General features: G+C 51.0%; 1 long non-coding RNA gene across 1 annotated transcript; it reads left to right on the top strand.

Annotated features, from left to right (window-relative positions):
* The first annotated feature begins 339 nt into the window (after window positions 1-339).
* LOC109445764 (uncharacterized) lies at window positions 340-3,111 on the top strand. Its single transcript, XR_002137083.2, has 2 exons — window positions 340-975; window positions 2,233-3,111. It is a non-coding gene; the product is annotated as an uncharacterized LOC109445764 (long non-coding RNA).
* The last annotated feature ends 22,004 nt before the right edge of the window (window positions 3,112-25,115 follow it).

Here is a 25,115-nt window from a genome sequence, read left to right as displayed (position 1 = left end):
GAATAAGTGAATGGTGAAGAAAATATGTCACGGTAGAGGAATCCTGGGCTACAAACCGAAAGGTGTATGTTCTAATAATTCTAGTGGGAAAAACTGCCAGCAGTTTCAGGACAAGTGTAGCTATCAGAAGCTCTGACATTGGCCAAGTCACCCAGCCTTCGCAAACCTCAGTTTCCCCGTCTATAAAACAGAGGTGTTGAGGGAATTAGAGATTGTACATAAAGTCAGCACAGAGCTCAGCACAGGGTGGGCCCTCAGTCATCAGCATCGCTTGCCTGTTTTGTCATCAGAAGGACCTTACCCACCCTCCTCCCCGCTCATGCTCCTGGAATCCTGGATCTCACCGCCCACGCCCAGGGAAGCCACCTGCTCTGAAATCTTGAAACCAATCCCAGACCTGGTTTTCCTCTCTCCATCTTGCCTGACAAGCCCCCAGAATGGCTCCTGCTTTTCTCTTGTTGTTTTTTTTCTTCCTCTTTTTTCCCTGGAGGCCTTTTAATTTCTTCCTCTGTATCATAAACACAAAACAAGTGTTTAAACGTCTGCCTGGAAGGCAATCTGGGAAGCGGAGCAACTCTTACATAAAGACCAGCTGATGCCCAAGCTCACCAGCAGGGCCATCTGGACACTCACTCTGCCACCCTTCCCTCTCTCCCCCACTTGGGAACCGCTGTTAGTTCATAATTAAGGATTATAATGAGGAGCTGGAGAGAGCAGTCAGGACGGGTTAATCGCCCAGTCGCCCTTGCCTTGGGTGGCCACTGCTGCCCAAGTCAGGGCTCCCCCTCCCCCTCCATCTACGACTGCCCAAGTCCACGGTCCTCCTGTGGGGTCCTGGCCATAGAGAAGGAGCCCTGCTGCAGCAGAAAGCTGGAGCAGAGGGAGGCAGCAAAACCTAATGGTGACTCTCCTGGGGACTGGGGACAGACAACCTGGATATGGATCTCAGCACCGCCACTTCCTGCCTGTGTAAATGTAAGTACATTACCAAGCCTTTCTGACCTCAGTTTCCTTGTCTGCAAAATGGGAATAATACTGATATCCACTTTATAGGTTTGTTGGCAGGATTCACTGAGACCATGCCTGCAAAGTACTTATCTTAGGGCCTGCTTTAAAAAAAAAAAGGTTATTGTCCTTAGGGAACCAGTGGCCCCAGTTGCCTAGGGAGGGGCCTGGCTGTGGCTAGTCTCAGCCGGCATGGCCATATCCAGAGGGGGTGGGACATAAGAGGGAAGCAGTCTTAGGTTTTGTTGTACAGGGTGAAAATTCAAACTGTGGTTAATGTCAGCCTTAGGTGGCTAATCTTAACCCTAACCAGCTACTGATTCCCCGATTGCTATTAAACTGTTACCCAAATAAAAACAAAATTGTAAACAAAAGTATCAAATTAGCAGTTTTAAAAACGTGCCAGGACAGCCTGGAGCAGTACATGCCATAGCAGATAATGAGCGACCTTTGTCTCTTCCTGCACACTATGAACCAGGGGTCAAGGAGATTTGGCTTCTCTTTGTTCCGCCATTAACAGGCTGGTGACCTACATCTGGGCCACCTGCTACCTGCCTTCTCTATGGCTCAGATTATGGTGAGACCAATGTGGAGAAGGTTCTGTGAGCAGGTTCTGGCAAAGTACAATGTGGCGTGCAAATGCTGGCTATTTCTTTACCAGCGACTATCAACTATTAGTCTACGTTACTATAAAGCTAGTGGTGATGTATGAAAACATGGCACACCTCTATGTTGCAAGCACACAGCGTGCACATGTTCGCACACACATATGGGCATGAACACACACTTGCAACGTGAAAGGGCTCTGCAGGGTGTGGGTGGCGGTGGGTCCTGTCTAGGATTACTAGGAGACAGCATTACGCAGTGGTGAGCCTAGAAGCAGAGCTCCTGAGGGAAGAGCAGTGACACTGGGACCCTCGTAGCAGGCAGCGCTTCCCACCATCACCCAGTTAAAGATGGAAGAGGCTGCTCCCGCCCGCCAGGCTGGCCTCGGTCTCACAGCCCCATGCCCAGGTCATCCACACCGACAGGTGTGTGCACCCAGAATGCATCCTGGAGCAAGGCCAGGGCCAGCATGGCCCAGACTGCAGGTGTGATGCAGCTGAATAAATCATGATCAGCCCCAATCAAGCATCTTCCCCCGGAGGAGCGCTCTCTGCCTCCCAGATGCTATCTCCCCACCCCCCCAGAAAGCCAGGTGGCACTTACATGACCCTTCTTCAACAGATGGCGAGCAGGAGCGAGCCCTCCACCTGGTCAGGCTTACGTTTCCCAAGCTGGAACCAGCCTTTGCCGTGATGCACAAGAAGCTGGGCAGCCTGCCACTCTGCCCAGGCAGCCCCCTGCTCAGAAGCTCCCCAAAAAGTCTCCATCACCTGCAGAAAGTGGCCTCCGATGTCCTCACCAACCCCTAAACCAGTCCCTGTTGCAGCCCCCCAGCATTCTCCCAGCCCCTTGCCACGCTCTGCACATGCCCACCTTCGTGGCTTTGCTTATGCTATCCACTCCTCCAAATGGGCTCCCATCCCATTTCTAAGGCCCACCCTGGTTCCAGGCCATTCTGCAGGCCGCACTGCCAGGACTGGGTTTAGTTACCTGGACCCCATGTGCTGTTGGTCGCTGTGACTCTGAGCCTGTGTAGAGTAGTGCCCTCGTCCCCGGTGCGTAGCCCAGGGCCAGCACACAGGCCCCTCCACAGGCCCCCGGGGCCCATTGACCCATCTAGCGTTCCACACTCCTTGCCCTCCCCTGGGCCCAAAGTCCCAGAAGGATAGGGGTGTGTCCCAGTTGCCTATTAGAGTCTATCTCCACGTCCTTTGTATTCCCAGGGCCTAGAACAGAATAAACCCTCGTTCCCAAATGAAAGGAAGAAAGAAAAGATGCATTATTCCTCTGGATGAAAGCCAGATGTCTCCAGACTCCTCCGGTTCATCAAATCTCTATTTCAGAAACCCTCAAGCCAGCACATCTTTCTATTATCATCTCTTATTCCACCCTTTATATCAGGATCCTTGTCTGAAGTACCTGGGAGCAGTTTTAACTCAATTCCAGAAAAGATAAATAGCTTATGACTGATACAGACAAGTAAATAGCTCGAAAATGGTCTATTTTTGCCCTGGTGTCTTACGTTGACACAGCGATCGAGCTGACCTGGCATGGCGTTGCATTGATCCAGTAATTCCCTTTATTAAATGACCTTTGAATGCTACAATTTTCACGCAGAGAAATTCAGTTAAATTCTGTAACTTACTCTGGATATCACATGTTCTTTGAATATGCTTCAGCCAAAAGTAACAAAATCTGAGAGGACCAGATAAGAAAGACAGGGGATTAATTACTTAGTCTTGGTTAAGTGCTGCTGGCAGGGTGGGGCACAATTCATTTTCTTGAGGGGGGGAAGGAGGATGGGAGACAGAGGGACAGAGAGAGAGGGGGGCAGTAACACAAAGAGAGACAGAGGGAGGCAGGGAAGGGAGGGAAGGAGACAGGTAGGGAGGGAAAGAATGATCCAGGCAACTCAGGGGACTTCCTGCTTCTCTTCCCCCACACACATACACACCAAAAAGAATCTAGGCTTGCTCCCCTGTCTACATGTGTCGCATTTTCACCTTCTTTTAGAGCTTCCATATTCGTCATCTCATCCAACCATCCCACCTCAGGCTACAGGAGAGCAGAAAGGTCCCCCTATGCCGTCCTGAAGGGCCCTTCCCACCTGGGCTGGCCTGTGGCCGGCGCCAGGCAGCACCTCACTCCTCCCAAGGCAGCCCATTCCAGCCTCAGACGGCACCCATGGGTAGAAGGTGTGGTGTGTCGGATAGCAAGCCTGTGGGCTCTAGAGTCAAACCTGAGCTCTGCCTCTAGACAGCTCTGTGACTTTGAGTTATGTGCTTGTTCTCTGGGCCATTGCCTCCTAGCCTGGGAAATGGGGGCATGGTGTCCCTTAGAGGGATGATGGGGACATTCCAGTGATTAGGACTGCAGGCTTCCAAGTGGGCAGAGCTGAGCTCAAATCTGGTGCCACCATTTCCAATAGGTGACCTTGGGCACATCGCTAACTCTGCAGGAGCCTCAATTTCCCCATCTGGCTAATGGGGATAAGAACAGCACCTCTCATAAGATCATCGTGAAGATTAAATGATGATCAAGTGGAATGATAGTGGCCAGCACTCACACAGCACTTACTAAACACTGACTACTTGCCAGGCTCTATTCTGGGACAGATGCATGAACAGAGAGCTATGTACCCACGCCATCAACTTGACAGTTCCTCCTGAGTTAAGTAACATTAACATCCCCAGTTTACAGATGAAGAAACTGAGACTCCGAGATGAGAAGTAATTCTGCCAGGACCACACAGCCAGTTAATGGCCAGAGCCGAGATTTGAAGCCAGGCCAGCTGGGTCCAGACACTGGGTCCTCACCCTGCCTTTATAGCCTCCCAGCGAGGACTGAATGAGACTGAGCATGCAGACGCAGCGCCGGTGCTTCACGCAGGTGCATTCCCCCACTCCTACCCCCATGACGCTCGTATAGACTGAAATTTGTCCTCTTGCTCATCTGTCCCCAGGACCTGTTTCTAACCATCTCTCGCCCATGTCTCGTCACAGACATGCTGCTGTGTGGAGATCGGTTAGCTGATTTCCCATTAACCTCTTCTCCAGGCTAACCTTTGTCACCATTCCCAGTGGGAACTCTCATTGATTTATCATTCATAAATGTGCATTAATGATCTTCTGTGTCAGGCAATGGGCTGGGCACGAAATGGAGCCTGATCTCTTGGGACTCCCCCTTCATCGGAGAGACTCGGGGTCCCTACCCCATTCTAATCACTCCTCGTGGGACCCTCTCCAGTGTTGCTATGTCACTCTTAATGCTGGAGCTGAAAAAATCAGCCCAGCACTGTTTTAAGCTTCCACACCTACCCTGAGAAGTGGTCAAGACAGCAATTATTGTCCTCCGGCGACAGAGGTGGCCACTGAGGCCCAGAGAGGGGAAGTGACCTGCCCAAGGCCACACAGCAAATCCAGGTTTCACAAATTCGTGCATCTGGCTTCAGCCTCCTATCAGGGTGAGACTTTCCTTGACTTGGAGGAGGCAGAGTAGGAGCTTTTCTGGGGAGGGGAGGTGGTGACATCAGCAAGACGCTGACCTTCTGGGCACCCCTCCCCACTGGGATTTGCACGACCTGGCTGGTGGAGGCCAAACTATCCCCTGCTTCATTTCTTCCCCAACTCAGTGCACTCAGGGGCACCTGACATCCTAACCCTTGGTCTGACAAACAAGAAAGCTGAAAAAAAAAAAAAAAAAAAAAATCCCTGACAAGTTAAAATTAGTTTTCCACCTTCTTCTGCCCCAGAAAGAGCTAACAAATCACCTGCAAGGGACTCTTTCCTTTCTGAGAGCTGAGGGGTGCTGGCGGGGGTGGTGATGTGAGGACTTGGAGAGTTCTTCCCCCCCCCCACCCCGCACTCCCATCCTTTTCCCCCACCACAGAGAAAGCACAGCACTTTATTCTATTTTAATATTAAAAGTCAAAAGAGAATTGTTTCTGCCACAGGCCTGGTCCCCTGATGACAGAGTCAGGAGGCATCGTGGCTTAGCATGTGGCTGAGGGTGAGGGAGCCCCGCAGATCACACGCCTGGCAGTTAAGGCCGGCTCCAGGCAGCAGGAAGCAGGAAGCACTCAAGGCTCCTGATGGGTCCCTGGCCCTGCCCTGGCCCGACTCCCTGTGGGCTGTGAGCCCCTTCCTCCCCCAGACGGGGCTTCAGTCTCCTCATCTGTAGAGTGGGGCTCATACTGTCTACCTGAGAGGGAGCAGGTGAGATTGGGGGTGGAGGAGAGGATCCTCCTTAACTGGAGGCTGCCTTCTCTATGGACACGTGGCAGGGGACAGGCGCACAGAGTCAAGGTCCCATGGAAGCAGTCTGTGAGGTGGCCGTCACTCAGCACGTCTTCTAGACCTGGTGAAACTGAGGCTTGGGGAAGCGGCTATCTATGCTGGTATTTGAGCCTGAGCTCAGTAACTGCAGGACCCAAGCTCTTTGCATCAGCCCATCTGACCGCGATTTGCAACCTGTTCTTTGCCTTCGGAGTGTGACTGACCATTGCCAGGACGGTTCCATCGGAGCAACCTGAGCTCGCGCCATGGCTGCCTTTCACCCTGCCCTCAAGTCAGAAGCCCTGAAGCCCGTCCTGGGAGCAGGGTCACCCCAGCCCCTCTCCCAGCTCCCATCCTCCCCTGCAGCCCCCACCCCAGAGCCAGTCCTGCTGCATGCCCATGCCCTGTGCAGCAGGAGTGCCCCCTACACACACACCCCCCCCACCCCTGACACAGGAGCTTCCCACAGAGAATGACAAAGGAAGCAGGGGATGGCAGTTTCCATAGCAACGCTGGGTTTCTCATTCCCGGCACATAAAATGCCAAACCAGGGTTGGAGAGGTGCAGCCCCTCTCTCATTGGAGAAGGTTCTCTCCTCCCCCCCCTTCCACCCTCATCTCTATCTTGCTAGGTCCCATCAGGACAAGGAAAGAGGGGGTCTGGGACTTTTGGACCCACAAAGGCCATTAAACTCAACTCCATGGATGACAGACCACCAAGCACTGAGGATGGTCCGAGGGAGTCCTCAGTTTGCAACCTTGTGCAGAGGGAGTTGTAGAGAGGAAGAGAGGGGAGGGGAGAGGGAACAAGACTGTCACACACACACACACACACACACACACACACACACACACACGCCATCCTGGGAGAGGACTGCCCATGAAGAGTGACCCTGTCGATACACAGAGGCTGCCAGGTACACAGGGATGATGCCCCTCTCATTGCTGCCCCCTTGGGGTTGGGCAGACCTGAGTATCAGCCAGGCCCGGCCACTAATTCAATGAGTGGCCTCTGCTCTCTGAGCTTGAGTTTATTCATCTGTAAAATGCGAGAAGTAAGAGAATCCAGGCTCCGTGATGCAGGGCTTGGTATCTCCGAGTGCAAAGGTGATGCTTCGTTCTTCTTGCTTCGTCATTATTATTAATAACAACACTGAAGTCCAAACACCTCAGCCTGGCAGGGAATCTCCCACAGTCCTCTGTTCTGCTCTTGGCACTTGCCCGCCCCCTACGCCAACCCGCTTGCCAACCCAGGCCAGCTGCTCGTCTCCCTGTCTGTGAATTTAACTGCATCTGAAGGTGTGGTGGGTCTGGGGAGCCAGCATCACAGCCAAAGCGCAGTCCACTTCATGAGCCCCTGCTATGCCCCAGGGGATTCCCTAAGCACTTTAGGTCCATTAACTCAGTGACTCCTCCCAACAACCCTCAGGAAGGTATGATGAGTGTTGGTTCCGTTTTGAAGAAACTGAGGTGCAAGAGGTTAGGAAGCTCTTCCAAGATCACACAGCTAAGAAGCAGAGGCAAGACTCAAACCCAGACTCACGGGCTCCAGCGCTCACCCTTTCGAACTGTTTTGCATAAGATGTGGACTAGAACTCATGGTTTTGCTCCTGGGAGGGCAGAGCAGAGACACTGGAGGTCCGGGTGGACAGATAAGAAGCCATCTAGATGGCTTGAGGTGAGCTCCTGGGGAGCGGACCTCCCGTGGCAGGTGGCTGAAAGGTCTTGTAAGAGCACAGATGCTTATTGTACATTTTAAGGTGGTTCGTATTTCTGTTATAGAAACCCTTGCTTTCTCCCTGCTCCCTTCTCCCCCCAAGTCTTCAGCAACGGGTTCTACACCAATGACTGCTCTGTGTGAGTACAGCAGAAGAGGAGACGTTAAGTAAACAAAAAAAAGTTATCTTTAGTACTTTAGTAGGCGCAGTTGGGGAGAGGGGATGGGGATAGTAATCACTAATAAAGCTCGCCTCTGACACACACACACACACACACACACACACACACACACACACACACACACCCTCCAATGCACGTTCTGTCTTTTACATTCTATTTTACAGCCCTTTTGTGATATTAATTTGAAGAATGGTCAGAAATAAAGAAATAGGGACTGTAGGGACCGAAGGGAAGGGGGAAGACGTCGGAGGAAGTTGGAGAGGTTTGGAGGTGAACAGTACAGGAGCCCACGGACATGTGAATCAGAACGAGCAAGACACAGAAGAGAGTCTGGGAAAACCGTGAAATATGATCGGAAACTCTTCAGTTTGAGGTGAAAGATAAAAATAAAGATTGGAATCATTTTTTAATTACCTTTGATTGCCGGACTGTGCGCCCTGAGTATAACTGCACGCAAAGGCCGGGCCACCTGGGGGGCTTGTAATCAGGTCACAGGAGAAAACAGGGAAGGAAACGATCTTCATGTCTCATCAGTGTGGTGTGACACAAAGACCGTTTCAGGGGAAGCAATAGCCTGGAGACAGAGGTGACTTTGACAACAGGAGTCCCTACCTTCCCTCCGAAATTCCCAGACATTTTTATTTGGACGTCCACAGGGCATGGAATGGAAAAGTTCATACTAATATTTTTGAAGCTCTCAAGGGGTAGGAAGGCTCCACCTGACATTTGAATTACACAGGAAGAACTGACAACTAGAAAAAAAATGCCAAGAATATCTGAGCTCCCCATCTTCTCTCCTGCCAGCTCGCACCTGAGGAATAATGAAGACTTCTGGCTTCCCACGGCTAGAAGAGTTTAACTCTGTTAAGAGCACAGCCTACCTGTGAGGTTAGAGCTGTGATTAGTTCTATCGATGCTGAGTTATTTTAGTAGCTCTACATAGACTTCGTCTGGAATGCTGTTTTGATTCTCCTCAACTAATTTCTTTGGTCCTTTCCAATTCTAGCAAGTGTATAAACCAGACACCTCTAACTTACGGGGTGTCCAACCAGCTGAGTACTTGCTGCCAAGGCGGCGTCTCTGCGACATCTGTTACATAAGTGGAGCCCGGAAAGCGATCTTGAATCAGATAAATTGATAAAAGGTGACCCACATGGGGCTTCCCTGCTCTGGGGAATCAAATTACCCAGACCCTTGATGAAGGTGTGTTGAGCGTTTCACTAGATCTGAGATATGGAGGGTGGACACCAAGTCTTCGTCATCTCTTTCCCTGATGGCCCTTCCGGGACCCAACCTGCTGAATAACCACCAGGTACCTGGCCGCCCAAGCTCAACACTGACGAGTAGCCCTTGACTCCAAGCTGGCTCTCAGTTCCCGCGCCCCAGTTATCAGCAAACCCTGCTGGCTCTGTCCATGCAAATCTGTCCTCTTGTCACCACGTCCATTGCCTCGCCACCTCCTGTCCTCACCTAGCCACCATCATTTCTTGCCTGGATGACAGTAGCAGCCCCCTGGCTGGTCTTCCTGCCTCCATTCGTGGCACTCTACATTCTATTGTCCTGCTACAGCAGCCAGAGCCCTTCTTTTAAAACAGAAATCAGACATGTCACACAGCTCCCCTTTTCCTCCAACTAAAACCCCCAGTCCTCACTGTGCCCTCGAAGCCCTTCCATGTACTGGGCTCGGCCCACGTTCCACCCTCTTTTCCTTCCTCTCACGCCCTCGCTCCCTCCTTTCCAGCCCTGCAGGTGCTTACGGGTCTCCGAACGTGCCAAACATGTCCCTCTCCCAGGACTTGGCCCTAGCTGATCCCTCTACCTGGAATGCTCTCCCCCCAGATATCTGCACTGCTCACAATCTTGTTTTTGAGTCTCTGCAAATATTTAAAAAGCCCTCCACTGACCATCGTCTCTAAAATAGCATCTCCCGTCACTGCCTTGCCCTGTGTTATTGTTCTCTGTAGCATTTGTCCCTGCCCCTCACTTTATTTTATTTTTAGTCAGTTATCTGTCATTGCCTTCCTCTTGCATGACGAGGAGGTTAGCATCTCGGCTGATGACAAGGGCTTTGTTTTCTGCGGAGTCCCTGGTGCTGAGATCTTGGCACATAGTAGCCGCTCCATAACTATTTTTCAAACAAATGCATGAGCCACGTGTTGAAAGGAACACATGTGTTACGTACCTGGTTGTTAAAATATCGGCGAGAAAGAGATTCTGTAGTTAGGACGGTGCAGTTATGGAAGGACGACGTGGTCCCCAGACAGCAGCAGCAGCATTATGCAGAAGTTCGGGACACACCCAGGCCCCACCTGAGACCTCTGCATCAGAAACTGCAGGTGGCCCAGCCATCTGCATTTTAACCAGGCCTCTGCGTGAGTCTGAGTCTCACTCATTTTTGAGACCTGCTCTGCAATAAGGACCCCCCCACCCCCGAACCAAGCATCCCATGTAGACCACACACTTCAGGTTGTTGATTCCCATCCCCAGTGCTGGGGAAGAAATGCTTTTCAGTGTCATAAATAACGCTTGGACCAAAGACCAAAACTGGATGTGTGTGGCATTGTGCAAAGTCAGCTCGTGTTTTCTTCAAACTTCTGAACAGTTGTTCTGAGGTCAGGAGAATTTAAAAAAAATCAAACTATTATAAAAACTACAGAAACAATAAGTACAAATTTGTCCTTGGGAAAGGGAAATAAACGTTCCTTTTGACTATTTGTGTGGGTGACAGCAGGCATCCCCACGCTGGAGGGAGTTATGGAGCTTACCCTGTGGGGGTGGGGGGAGGAGGGAGAGCGAGAGAACGGATGGCAATTCCACCCCATGTCATTCAACGAGCAGTAAGTTCAGTTCACCAGCCCTCTGTTCTCGCCTCCACGCCCAGGGCACACTCAGAAATATGTGAGGACAATTTTGTTGTGCCGTGGAGGTACTACTGGCATTTAATTGGGGAGCAGCTGTCCTAAAGGTCCTGCAACTGCAGGAAAGACCCACGCGGCAACGCTCTGGCCTGTCCCATGTCCCTCCTCCAGTGAGTGCACCCCTGGGCCCTGCTCTCCAGCTGCCTCCGTTCCTGCACATCCCTCCTGGAGTGGAAATCCAGTGTTTCGACATCCACGTTTTTCATTCTACCTGGACCCTAACATCTGGCCAGATGCGAGGAGGAGACGGGCATCAGAGCCAGCATTGGAGGAAAAACAGGTTGAGCGACCCGATCAGAGAGAATCTGTGGGGCTGCTGCCGTGTAATGATGCTGAAGGACATGTCAAGGGTTATCTGATCATTTCCAGGTCTGACCTTTTGCTGAGTTGATTACTGAGCAAGTTGCAGCTTCGTGATGAAGGAGGGACGTTCATTCAGCCCGGTCTCCCCACGCATAAATTGAGGGGGCTGGATGTGGTCCTGTCCACAGCACCCCCTTCCGGAGGCTGGGAGCTACGACTGGGGAGCCACGGCAGCACATGGAGTTGCGTGACCTTGGGCATGTCACTTGTCCCTCTGTCTTGGTTGATTAACCCAATGGGACAGTGGCAGCAAGCTTTTTTTTAATCGGGCTGTTGTATGGATTAAATGAGTTCAGATTTATAAAGTATCAAGAACTGAGCCGAGCACTATGTAAGTCTCCTTTCCTGTGATTGTGATTAAGGATTTGCCATGGTCCCGCCCTGCTGTTACTAATTCACGATGGAGGAAAACGTGGCGCCCACGGGAGCCTTGGCTAACGTGGACTAAAGCCAAAGGGGCAGTTCCAACCTTTGGGACTCGCTGTTCTGGACCCTGGAGAAGTGTAACTCCCCATTCTACATCAGCACACTCAGGGGGCCTCCAGCTGAGCGGTATGTGTTTGTGGTCCAGCCATCTGGAAGGAAGAGGGAGCATCGTCCAGTTATCACGGCTCCGTCAACGTCGGCCATGGAACAAGGGAGCAAGAAGCTGTGTTTATAAAGAGGAAAATCAGCCTCCCACCTTCTTTCCCACACTCCTCCCCCACAGGTCTGGTGCTCATCACGTTCGAACCAAAAGGGTCTTAGAGACCAGTCAGCTTAACCCAATTCCCAGCCCCAAGTCCCCATCACAATGGTCTGGACACTTCTTGTTCAGTCAGCAGTCTCAGTCTGTTCCATTCAAACATCATCAAGGTGGAGAGATGGGAGACCGTGCGGAGTTAAGGTCCCTAACATCTTTGGAGCACCTACTCTGTGCCAAACCCTACGATAGGTGCCTTGTGCACATGCATCCTCTGTAATCCCTGCAGCAAACTTACATTTAATGAGAAGTCATCTGAGGACATGTGAGAACTGTGTGACCCAGGTCACAGAGGATGAAGGATCCTCTTGGAGACTAAATTGTCAGAAGTCCTTGGATGGGAAGCAGGAGACCTGAGACCCAGCTCAGGCTGACTCCACGGCCCACGGTCTTTCCCCTTCACTAAGCTGTTCCCAAAGTCGTTTCCATGGAGAACATGCTAATAAGCAAAATGATAATCCTGGGGAAATGGAGCACCTGGCAGGGCTCTGCTAATGCCAGCCTGCATTCTTCAGGAGCCGGGCACAGCTACAAGCACTGGAGTTCCCACTTCAGCAGTGAGAACCACGAGAGGCAGGCACGGCACTGCCAGGAGGGCTTCAGAGCCTCGGGATCCTTGGATCGTTCCGCTCTGCCACCCTCACCTCTCCCTCCATCCTCCAGATGGCTGCTGGAGCTCCAAACATCACATCTGTGTTCCAGGCAGGAATGCAGAGGAAAGAAAATGACCCAAAGGGCCCACCCATGCTGTGTTCTTCTTACGGAGTGTTCTGAGCAGTTCCACTCGGAAGCTTGTATTTATGTCTCATTGGCCACCCCAACTGTTCCGGGAACTGTATCATTTGAACTGGGTACATCGCTGTTTAGCATAAAACTGTGCTCTATTACTGAGGAAGAAAGAGAATGGGTGTCGTGTGTGTGTGTGTGTGTGTGTGTGTGTGTGTGTGTGTGTGTGACTGGTAGTGTCCTCCACCCCAACTGGGGTCTTTCTGCTCTTTAAGATCTAGATAAGAATGATTCTAATCCCCATTCTTTCCCCAAGGAAGTCCCCAGCCCTCCCCAGCATTTATGCTAATTCCCAAAGGATTTGCATTCTCAGGGCCACCTCTAGCTCATGTTTCTGCTGAGCTAACTCCGTTTATGGATTGTCTCACTGTCCTGCATGTTCTCTGTCTTGGGTTAATCTAATTGGGGCATCCAACCAGATTTACACCCTATGTTCACACACACACATCCATACCTACAAGGCATTTCTGTGTATAAGCAATTGTATTTAAGATTGGAGGGGAGGAGCTAAGAGGTTACGTCACAGCAAGAGATGAAAACACTTGCCCATCTAATAAGTGGCAATTCAAATAGGACATTAAATATTCATGTGCTTCAAAGGCTTTGGACTTTGGTCATTATGTCCCATCTGAAGGGGCAGCCCAGCGGCCCATCTCTCCTTCTCATTCCCATGGTCACAGGTCTGGTTTTGTAAGAAGAAGCATCTGAAGTAAGGATTGTTGTGCAAATGGCCTACGAGTGTGTGCTCTCAGGAGGAACTGGTAAAGGAGTGGGAGTAGTGGGGGAAGCAGAGATGGGGGTTTGGGGGACGGCAGCTTAGCCTCAGCCGGATCCTACAGGAGCTCTGGAGTGTGAATGGCTCCACAGATTGGTCTTAACCTTGAGCCAAGGGGCGTGGCCTTGTAGACCTCTGTATGGGCCATTCATTGGCTGAGGGTGGGCAGGATGAGCTCCCAGCCTTCCTTGGGTGGGGGCAGTTCTCAGTGGAAGATGTGGTCTACCCCCTCTGGAGGGCACACTGAGTGAACCAGTCCCGCAAAGGGGGCCTGGGCAGGCCACCCACAGTGTCTAAGACACTCTTCCTTCTCTCTGGCCTCTACAAACTCTAAATTATCCTCCTTCTCTTAGGTAGAGGATTTAAAATCCCCCTGTTGCCCGCTCCCAAACACGCTTTTCCAAAATTATCCAAGGGCTCAGTAGAACACAAGCAAGAGCCAGCCCTGAACTTAGAAGGAAGCGGGTCCTCCATACAAGCAGCTCTGTTCTCCCAGCTAAAGGGCGAGTACCTGCAAGGCACTTACCTCACTCCAGGCTGCAGCCACCGGAGATTTTCTGTCTTTAGGCAAAGTTAAATGATTTCCCTCGTCAGCCTGGCTGCCTGCACTGCTGGGCCAAGGGGCCTCACCACCTGAACCTGCTCTGCTCACCAGCTTGGCTCTAGCAGCAGGCGATGCTGAAACTCCTGAAGGAATTGTGTCATCCTGAGCTGTCCAAGTTTATTTCCACTAAAAATACACTCTGAAACTGGGGCACGATGAAGGATTGCTGACAAATGGGGAAGAGGAACAAATAAAGACTCTGAGGCCATCTGATTCCTCACTGAGTCACCTCCAAATACTCTCTATGAGCTGAATGTGCACCTTCTCCACTCATCACTGTCACCAACAGAAGCTCAGGGGGTCCTGTGTGGCTCTGGGGCCCTGTGAGTCATTGCTAGGAGATGCCCCTGATGTAATGCAACCCTTCCTTTAACTGAGGAGAAAACAAAAGAGTAGTGAGACGGCAGGTGACTTTGCTCGGGGCCACACCGCTCATTAGCGCCCTTACTCCCAGGCCCAGGCCAGCACTGTCACCCCTGTACCTAGTGTCTGCACTTCCTAAGGACGCAAGGGTATTTCTGAGGAGTCAATAAGGGCATCCTCACTCTTACCAATAAAGAATGCTTTCAGCTTCAAGTTACAGAAAACCAGATCAGTGGCCGCTCAACTGTAAGGACCAGTGTTTACGTAGTAGGACTGGAGGAAGGAAGTCGTCCCAGGGTTGGGCTGCTGGCTCAGCAACGTCACAAAGGATCCAGGCTCTCTCCACTCTACCATTCTGACCATTTTGACTTTTTATCCTCAAGTGTATTGCCTCATGTCACAAAATGGTTGCTATAGCTCCGGGTATCAAATCTTTATAAATTGTATCCAAAGCTAAAAGGAGCTAGCAAAAAAAAAAAAAAAAATGGGTGCCTTCTCCCTGGGTAAGGCCCCTCTACCCAGAGTTTCACTAAGCAAAAACTCTCCTTACATCTCATTGGTCAGAACTGGGTCACATGCCCGCTTCTACACCAATCACTGGCAAAGGGGAATGAGATCGTCAGGCTCCGTTTAGACCAATCAGGATTCACCCCTGAGGCTGGACACACTACAGTGCCAAGCGGCCAGGGTTCTCTCTGCAGTTACCCATCTGTAAAATGGGGATATTTCATTCCCACCACTTATGGTTACAGTGAGGATCGCTGAACAAAAACGCACTGCACCAATATAAAGCAGGAATATTATTCTTGCAATCCTGAGAAGGAAGGAGTCTATAAAAATAGACCTATGAGCGTTAGAGAAATACCTTCTACGAAGAGATGAGCTACAAGATGTTGCTAAGAGACATTTGTTCTTAAACACAGACCGAGCTTCTTTGGTAGAATAAATCCAAGGAGGGAACTCCCAGGATCACACAGAGACCTGGGTGTTTGAAGAAAGGACAGGAATAATTTGAAGAACTAAAAAAGTGGAGGGAATGGAGAAGTGGCTTGATTCCTGGGCTGTGCCTGCAGCCCTGGCTGCGTGGGCTGGTGCTGGAGGGTGTCAGAGCAGGAGTGGAGGAGCAGGGGAGTCAGGAGCTGCCTGCTGGTGCTTTGGGAAGAGGCACCCAGGTGCAAGCTTTGGAAAGTCCTAGGGAGAGTGTGAGGAGCCACGGGGAGGAAGGAGGCAATTGTGAGGTCTGGACTGAGCGGGGCTAGACAGGCCGGTGGGTGGGAGGCCAGTAGGGCAGCAGGGAGAACCCAGCCTCCCAGTCAGGCACATGCACTGCCCCCTGTTCCACCTCTGCCTCACTGAATGACCTGGTCAGTTGCTCTACTCTAGAGGGGCATCAGCTTTCCTAGCTGTAAAATGGGTGTTTGTTTGGCTGTTGGTTCTCTCATTCGTGAATCACTCATTCAACAAATACTCATTGAACTCCTGCAGAGGCAGAGGCAGGCAGGGAGGCATGTAGTGTCAGGGCTGGCATGATCTTAGGTGACTTGCTTCACCAATCTGTGCCTCAGTTTCTTTGTAAAATGGAGTCGATCCTCGAATCTATACCTCATAGGTTTCCATGCTGGTTAAAGAATCACTAGATGTAAAGTGCTGACAGCAGTGCCTGGCACAAAGTGCGGGCTCAGTCAATGGTAGCTACTGTCTTCATGTTCCGCAGACCTGTGCTGGACACTGGGGATACAGCGATGAGTAAAACAGGAGAACTGGCACTTGCAGTCCAGTGGGAGATACAGACATTGACTCACTACGAACAGAATAGGAATAAGTGGTGGCAAGAGAGTTGAAGCAGAATCACAGCATGCTATGGCCACCAGACCTGGCCAGGAGTGGGGATCATGAGAGGCTTCCCCTAGGTCTGAAGGATGAGGGGGTTACGTAGGCAAAGTGGGGGAACATTCCAGGCAAAGGGACCAGCGTGTACAAACGCATGGCATGCTAGAGAAACTGAAGGAAGGCCTGGGGGTTTGAACTCTGAGTGGGAAGGAGAGATCCCCAAGCGGGAGTGGGGCACACACCAGGCCTGACCCTGGGACCACGTTATAGACTTGGTATTTTATCCTCAGAGAAATAAATGGGGAGCTACTAAATGGCTACCGACAAGGAAATAACACGATCACTGTTGTGTTTCAAAAAAAAATCTCTCAAAAGATTGGAGGAAACCTAAGTGTCCATCAACAAGGGACCAAGTAAATAAATTATGGTACCCCCATACAACGGAAAACCTACGGCTATTTTCAAAAGGTCGGGGTGGGGGGTGACTCTTCCTATACAGAGAAGGTACAGCCTCCAAGATATGTTAACCGAGCAAGGCCAGGGCAAAACAGTGTTTCTCATGGGCTACCATCTGTGTGAGACACAGCAGGAAGAGAGACAAATATGTGGACCCTTAAACAACACAGGTTTGAACTGTGTGGGTCCCCTTACATGCAGATTTTTTTCAATGAACACTATAAATGTATTTTCTCTTCCTTATGATTTTCTTAATAACATTTTTTCTCTAGCTTACATTATTGTAAGAATACGGCATATCATACATATAACATACAAAATATGTGTTAATAAACTATTCATGTTACCAGGAAGGCTTCCGGTCAACAGTAGGCTATTAGTAGTTAAATTGCTGGGGAATCAAAAGTTACACTTGGAAATTTGACTGCATGGGGATCGGCACCCCTAACCCCACGTTTGTTCCAGGGTCAACTGTATGCACCTACACATTCATACACACACAGAACACCTCGGAAAGAATGCTTAAGAAACTATTAGGTTGGTGCAAAAGTAATTGTGGTTTTTGTAATTATTTTCAACCGCAATTACTTTTGCACCAACCTAATAGTATACTAGCTTTCTCTAGAGAGCAAAGCCGGGTGCCTGGAGAAAGAGGAGAGATGGAGACTTTTCTCAGCACATGCTTGTGTACTTTTTAAATTTTAAGCCATGTGTTTCTTGATTTAGATAGATAGATAGATAGATAGATAGATAGATAGATAGATAGATAGATAGATAGACAGATGATAGAACAAAACATTATGAATAAAGCAGTTCCCTTGGCTGCTGTGTAGAGGATGAGCTGACAGGCTGAGCATATACGTCAGCAGGTCAGTGAGTCATCCAGCCACAAGCTGATAGTTTGGCCTGGAGAAAAATGGATGGAGTCAAAGACAGGCAGGACGTAAAACTGAATTCCCTTTATAGGCCACTTGTGCTCTGATTCTGCCACTGTTTGAATGGAAGAGGAGAACTGAGATAGGAGAGATTGTGCCCTGGAGAGCTGGCAGGAGCGGCGTCTAAGAGGGACAGCCCTGGGACCTGAGCCTAAAAAGCAAGGGACAGTGTTGACGGCAAGACGGCTTTGGCAGCCCCCTTCCGTCTGGAACTTTTTCCTCACTGGTCACACTCCCTTGCAGAATTCTGGTTAGCAGAGATTGTAGGGGACCCATCTACCTGTAGTTCCAGGCAAACACATGGTTCCTTGGTACCCCACATGCCATTGCCATCTCACCTGGCTGAGCGTGATGCCCTCCTACCTGCTTGCTAGCTCTTGGGAAACACAGCTCATGGAGGGAGAAGCTAATCCTTTGACTTAAGGTTTAGGGAGAGTGTTTCTTGAATGGAACCACTGACTTCTGGTTAAATACCCTTTGGAGAGACAATGTAGCAACCTATAATTCACTCAACAAAAGTACAAAGCAACTTTTATACAGCTGTGAGTCACATGATGACCGAAAAGCAGTTCCAGGTTGGAAGTTTGTTATAAAGTTAAATATACACCTACCATCTGGCCCAACAATTACATTCTCAGTTATTTACACAAGAGAAATGACAATATATAGCCACTCAGAGACTTTTATATGAGTGTTCATAGCAGCTTTATTCATAACAACCCCAAACTGGAAACAACCCAGACATCCATCAATTGGTAAATAGATAAATAAAGAGTGGCACTTCCACACAATAGAATATGACTCAGCAGCCAACAGGAACAGTACAGATACATGTGACAACATGGATGAGTCTCAAACACTGCACATTAAGTGAAAGAAATCAGATACAAAAGGCCGATCACCGTGAGAGTTGGTGGGGGCCAGGGAAGGTCACCTCGGAGAGGAGGGAGGGACGAGCCTGGGAGGCTGGTCAGAGAAGAGCTCACCTTGACCATGAACTCCCCTCGCAAATAGGTTTTGCAGGTGCTCAGGATGAGCAGAGGGAAAAGAGGGACAGAAAGAGCACCAGGTGTCCAAAGCTGAGGCAGTCTGCAGAATGCGGGGCCAAAGGAGGCACGTCGGGGTTTGTCTTCGTCCCATATTTGCCAAGAGCAGTGGCCTCAGGCCACAAGACGATGAATGAATGAATTAAGCCAATATTTATTCACCACCGTGCTCAATCCCAGGGTCTGTGCCAGATGCTTTCACTAATACTAACTTATTTCATTCTCATAATAAGCTTGTAAAATAAGTGTGATTATTCCTAAAGTCTCCCTTGGCAAACACATACAGAGTGCTTATTTATGTGCCAGGCAGTCTGCTATGTTTGGGCGATATAGAGATAAACAAGATGATAGAACTAAACAATATTTCAAGCCCAGGGTTTGAATCATGATTCTGCATTTTACTAGCTTGATGTCATTGGTTAAGTTACCTCTCTGTGCCTAAGACTCCCCCTCATCTCTAAGTGGGCACAGTCATAACACCCACCCAGGACAATTAGAAAGCCTGGCTGCCTACGTGTCACGTGAGCCCTGAACAGCAGCTGATTGGAGGAGGGGTGGGTACCCACACATAAGCAGTCAGCCCATTGCCCAAGGGCTTATGATGTGGCCTGCAGCAAAAAGATGAGCTGAGCCCACCAGATTCTTTCTGTGATTTGGGAAATACAGAGAATGAAGGCCTAGCAAAACAGAAACAGTAATGTAGTCACACGTACCCACAAAGGTTGGAAAGATACAGCAGGGATGCTTCAGTTCCCTAGCTTTTGAAAGGTCTGTCAGTTTGACTAATTAAGCCCTACTTCCTATTTCTCCAATACCATCCAGTTTTCAATGCATTTTCCCATCCAGTCTCCCCACCACACCTGTGAGTTGGAAAACCGAGTCACCTCGTTTTACTGCTGAGAAAACCGAGCTGTGCAGAGCAAAGGGACTAGCAGCGCTCGCAGAGCCGGCCGGTGGGGAAACTGTACGCAGAGTCAAGACCGGGTCTGGAGCCACGCTCTTTCCATGACATCAGGCTTCTTGTTTCTACTGGTTCACCGGGTGTTCAAGAGAAAAAGCTTGTTCACTTTGGAGTGGAGTAAAAATAAAAAAACATACATATTATTGTCAACTCTGAGATACATTCAGGGCTGGAAAAGTGGTACGTTTTGTTCCAGCTTTTATTTAGTACATGGTTCAGATCCAGGCCCTGTGCACAAAACATCCGGGGCTGGGGCTCGAATCCCTGTGCCAGTGGAGAATGTTGGCACCCGATGAGTAATTTCAAAAAATGGGCAGCCCCTGAGCCCTGCCAGCTTTCCTCCTGGATGCCTGACGGTCTTTTTCAGCCCATTTTGTATTTTAGAATTCCTAAAAATCATTTTTCTGTGGATATTCCTCAAAGTCAATGTTGGGAGGTTGGAGTTGGGTTCTCACGTGCTCAACTTGGCCTCCAAACTCTACAAATTGGCAACTCCTTCCTGGTTAACCTTGTATCCAGTGATTCAACATGCTACCCAAACTCCAGCCATGATAATTAATTAATTAATTCATTCATTCATTCATTCATTCAATTTGCTCAACATTTATTGAACACCTAGTATGTGCCAGGGCCTATGCTAGATGCTGGGAACATAATGACAACAGAGAGATAATGTCTCTATATCCATGCATATAGTTTCGAGTGAGGCATACAGATGCACATAGTTTAGAGTGAGGTATATACATTAATTAAATAATCATGCATGTAATATGAAACTGCAACTTGAGGAAAAGTCTAGAGTGAGACGATTGGCTCTAAGGGAGAGACCGGGATTAATTTGGGGGTGAGTGGGTCTGCGAAGGATGCTCAGAAAAAGGGATGGCTCTGTTGAGATCTGACACCCATCGTTTCACAACCCCCCCACCCACCCAACCCTGACCATTCCCACCATTGAGTCTCCCCTGAGGCCAGAGTGTTTCTAACACCCCCGTCCGACCATGCCACAGTCCTGCTTGTAAGCTGGCAGTGGCTCTTGAGCTAAAACTTTTCACATAACCTTCAAGTAGGGGCCTCCCAGGCATGACAAGTAGCCTACGCAAAAGCTGGGGCTATAAGAGAATGAAGGTGGCCCCTGAGGAAGCTCCAGCAGAGGTGAGAGTCACCTCTAGAGGGTGACATCCCTGCCATCACTAAGTCCATCGAGGCTACCTCCTGCACAGGCCTCTAATCCACCCACTTCTCTCCAACTCATTGGCCACCATCTTGGTTAGGTCTCATTATGCTGGGGGCGGGACGACTGCACCAGCACGCTCCCCTCTCTGTCTGCCTCTGGCTCTCCCCTTCTTTTCCCTGCCCTGGCCAGAGTGCTCTGGGACCCATCAATGCCCCGTGGCTGCACCACTCCCCCACGTAGACCCGTCAGTGGCTGCCATCACCACATACACACGCTGGCCTGATTTCACAGCCCTGCACCACCTGGCCTGGGCCCCCTCCCCAGCCTCATCTTTGGCCTCTGGAATCCTAACTTCAGCCATAAGGGAGGACTTGTAGCTTCCCTTGGGAAACACAGTCTCCCAGGAGGCCGAGCCTTTGCATTTGCTGTTCTCTTTGCAGGACGCCCTTCCTCTCTTGGCACCCCTCCCTTCGGGACTCAAAACAGGGATTACCCTCTGCAGACACCCAGCCTGGGCCAGGTGCCTCCACTGTGCTCCCACAGAGCGTGAGCCCCTTCACAACACTCATTGCAATGGGTTCTTATCACCTGTATGCCTGTCAATCTTGCCAACCAGACTGTGATGTGTGAGAGCAGGACTATGGCCACCGTGCTCAGTGCAGAAATCTGGTGGCAGCACAGTGGTCAGCAGGGGAAGCACGGACGGAGGTGGGATGGCTGATGACTGGGTGGGCGGATGGGTGGATGGGTCCATGGCTCGATGGAGGGAGGCAGGCAAAGGCAGGCGATAAAAGAGATGGATGGAGAGGTGGGCAGACAGGCAGGAAGGGGCAGTGGATTTGAATCCCAGCTCTCCCTCTAATTGTGTGACCTTGAGTGAGCTATTTAACATCTCCATGCCTCAGTTTTTTCATCTGCAAAATGGAGGTGATGGTAATACGGTCCCCAGATAGCTACCATGAGAAGTTAATGAGTTGATACAAGCACAACGAGGGAAGCCATGCTAGAAACTACGGCATACAGTCTGACCCTGCAGAGCTTCAGGACAGGATAGAAAAGGCATGTGAAAGGGTAGGACCAGCAGGGCCAGGAGAACGGGGTTCCTCAAAGGAGGCTGCAGTGCCAAATACACGGTGAGAGGAGCCCAACTGAGGAAGGTCATCTATAAAAACGCAAAGTAGAGATTCTGGGCCCCATTCAAGGGGAAGCAGAGTGACCGTCTGCAGCCGGTGAGAGGCAGAGCTAGGGGCAGAGCCCAGCTCTGTCTGGCAGTCAAGTGCCTCCCCCCACCCAGCACATTGCTGCTCCCATGTAAGATGGCATCCACTGCTGGGGCACTGTCATCTAGGACTGACTGGTCTAGCTCTGGTCCCTAGAATGCATCCCTTCCTTCTCCCAAGGATGCCTGGAGTGGGGAGGGGCAGCCTCTCTGGGAAGGAGGAAGGGAACCATTTGTCTGGGGATTGGGGAGGGAAGTGGCCTGATCTTTGATGAGCAGAGTTTCTGAGCTGGAAGCGACTTGAGAGGTGGTACTGGTGCCAGCGTAATGGAGAAGGTGCGGAAACCAGATCCAGATCTTGGCAGAAAATGCCTGCAGCGGCATTGATTAGAAGCTCCTGGGAAGATCCAGTAGCTCCTCTCCACAGATAAGGTGCGTGGGGTGGAATTAGGTATTGGCTGACTGGGCTGGGCCAGCTGAGAGGGGAAACCAGCCAGCTCCTCCTCATCAAAGCGGGTGGAAAGTAAGCAGAGGGGAGAACAGGTGACCCGATTCTCCACCCCTCCCAACACTCCCCAGACCTGCACGGTAGTGGCGAGAGAAAAGAACACACGTTTCTTGGAGACCTAACACATGTGAGGTTACATACATATGCTTTCATAGACGCACTCTCACTTTGCCCCCACGACACCCCATTTACTGATGAGGACACGGAGGTTCAGGGAGACAAATGACTCAACCAAGATCCTACTGCCAAAGTGGAAGACCTGGATCCAGGATAGGTCTCTGTGTCCCTAAAGGAGGTGCCAGCACCAGAGCTCAGCATGTGCTTCCCCCTCTCTGGGCCTTGGTTTCCCCATCTGCACAATGACGGTGCTTGATGAGATCTGTAAGATCAATGACGGTGCTTGATGAGATTGTCCTGGGCTGGAGCCGCTCCGGGAGTCAAACACATCTGCTCTTTAGTTCTAGGAGCACCGACTTCGCGCCAGGCCCTGTGCTGGGCGCTGGGGAGAGGAAGCTGAAGCAAACCTGATTGCTGTCCTTGAGGAGGGGGTAGCTATGGGGGACAGACAGTGACAGGCGGTCCCCATACCACGAGGTGAGTGCTCCCACACACACTGGGTCCTCCCGGGCACCCAGTCCAGGCCCAGGGCCCAAGACGATGGAGAACATGGGTCCCACCCAAAGGGGCTGTTGTTCTGCTGGAGCCCCAGCGGGGCCACCACAGCTCCGGACCCCCCAGGAGGAGTGTAACCCTCGCCTGTGCACGTCTTTTGGCATTCACCCACCCCTCCCCATCGGCCCCAGGAATTAGCTGAGGAAAGGCTCCTCCACTGGCTTCACCTTCTAGGTGAGGACAAATTGAGGCTCAGAGGAGTCGAGTAACTGCTCCAAGGTCACAGGGCTTTGGAGGAACAGGAAAATATAAGCACGCCGTTGCCCTGCTCCTTCCACACTAGTCCACGTCCCTTAAAACTCAGAGACCTGAACACACAGTATGTGGTGCCCTGTGAGTCCAAGCTGGCTACTCAACCACAGGGCGGACACAAAAGCCTCAGGAAGGAGGTGGGCTCATGCTGAGTCCTGAGGACGGGGTGACAACCCTAGAGCAGAGCAGGCATCCCAGGCAGAGGAATCACACATTCAAAGGCCCAAGGGCAGAGTGAGCAGTGGTTAGAAAAGAAAGCATACCTGGGGCAGGGAGCATTCCTGGGGTGGAGCACGCATGGGGCAGGGAGCACGCATAGGGCAGGGAGCACGCATGGGGCAGGGAAGGTTGAGGGGCTGGGGACCAGGGTGGGGGCGCCTGGTGCTCTCATTTAAAAGGCAGGCTTTATTTACAAAGGATGGGAGCTGGGCGTGGAGCAGGGGAGCAGGTGAGGTGTGAGTCTGGGACACGCAATTTGGCTGACCTCGCTGTTTGACTTGACTGGTCACTTTTCCTTTCTGAGCTCATTCCCTCCTCAGAGGATCAGAATCTCCAAGAGCCCATGAAGTTGTGACATTTCTGACTCAGGGTTGGAATGACTTTCCCTAAATCCACACAGTTACTGAGAGTGTGGGTGCCGGACTCCGGGCAGGGATGGGCATGAGCCCTGGGAAAGCCCACGGGGTGGGGACAGCAAGAGCCCTGTCTGGGCAGCCCTGGAGCCCAGGGAGACGAGGGGACTGGGCGTGCGCAGGAGGGGGAGGGACAAGCTCTGGACCAGCCGATCCAGGTGGATGGACCATCTGCAGCTGAAGGGAGGGGAAGTGACTCCCCTCAAACCTGAAACAAACCTGAAATGGCAACCCCCAACCCTGGAGAGGCCAATGTCCCTCCGTGTGCCCCGCTTCACCTCTGCCCATCTTCTTGACCCAGAATCCAGTATGTTTTCTTCTCTCTCTGTAAATACCTCCCTCCCAGCCTCTCCAGCCCATCCCAGCACTGCCACCTAAATCTCATCCCCTGGGCGTCCTGCCTCCTGAGGCTGCTAAGGGTCGAAGAGCTGGCCTATCCAGGTGTTCATTCCCTCAGACAACACGTGCTAACTGCTCAGCCTGGCACTGGTCTAGAGATGAGCAGGGGTCCGTCTGCCAGTGCTGGCATGCGAGCTGCAGACTGTCAATAAACGGAATAGAAGAGGAGGTGATATGTAATAAGGAAGACAGGGCAAAGCAACGCGGCAAGAGGAAGGGGGGCTGCTACAATTTTAAATCAGCGGTCAGGCTAAACCTTGCTGAGAAGGTGACATTTCAGCAAAGACTTGAAGGATTTTTCGGGGGCTGGCTCTGAGCCACAGGAGCCCCACGAGGCAGTTATTTTACAGATGAGGAAACTGAGGCTCAGAGGGTGAAGGCATAGCTCAAGATTGCCCGGCTGACAAGTGGTGGACCCTCGAACCCAAGTCCCTTGATTCTGAACCCACACTGGGAAGCATCGATGGTTAGGGTTGGAGTGAGGATGCTGGAGCCCGCGTGACTGGGAGTCGAACCGCAGCTTCACCACGTCTGAGCTGAACCTCACGCAGGCTACTTAGCACCCTGGGCCTCAGGCTCCTCATCTATAAAGTGAGGGGCCTGAGCTAAGCCCTACCTCGTGGGTTAGTTGAGAGGATTAGATGAGGCCGAGCACACATAGTGCTTACACAGTGCGTGGCAACAAGCAAGGGCTCCA

This window comes from Rhinolophus sinicus, linkage group LG02 (assembly GCF_036562045.2).
Source record: "Rhinolophus sinicus isolate RSC01 linkage group LG02, ASM3656204v1, whole genome shotgun sequence".
NCBI classification, from domain to species: Eukaryota; Metazoa; Chordata; class Mammalia; order Chiroptera; family Rhinolophidae; genus Rhinolophus; species Rhinolophus sinicus.
This window is presented reverse-complemented; position numbering and strand designations above follow the sequence as displayed.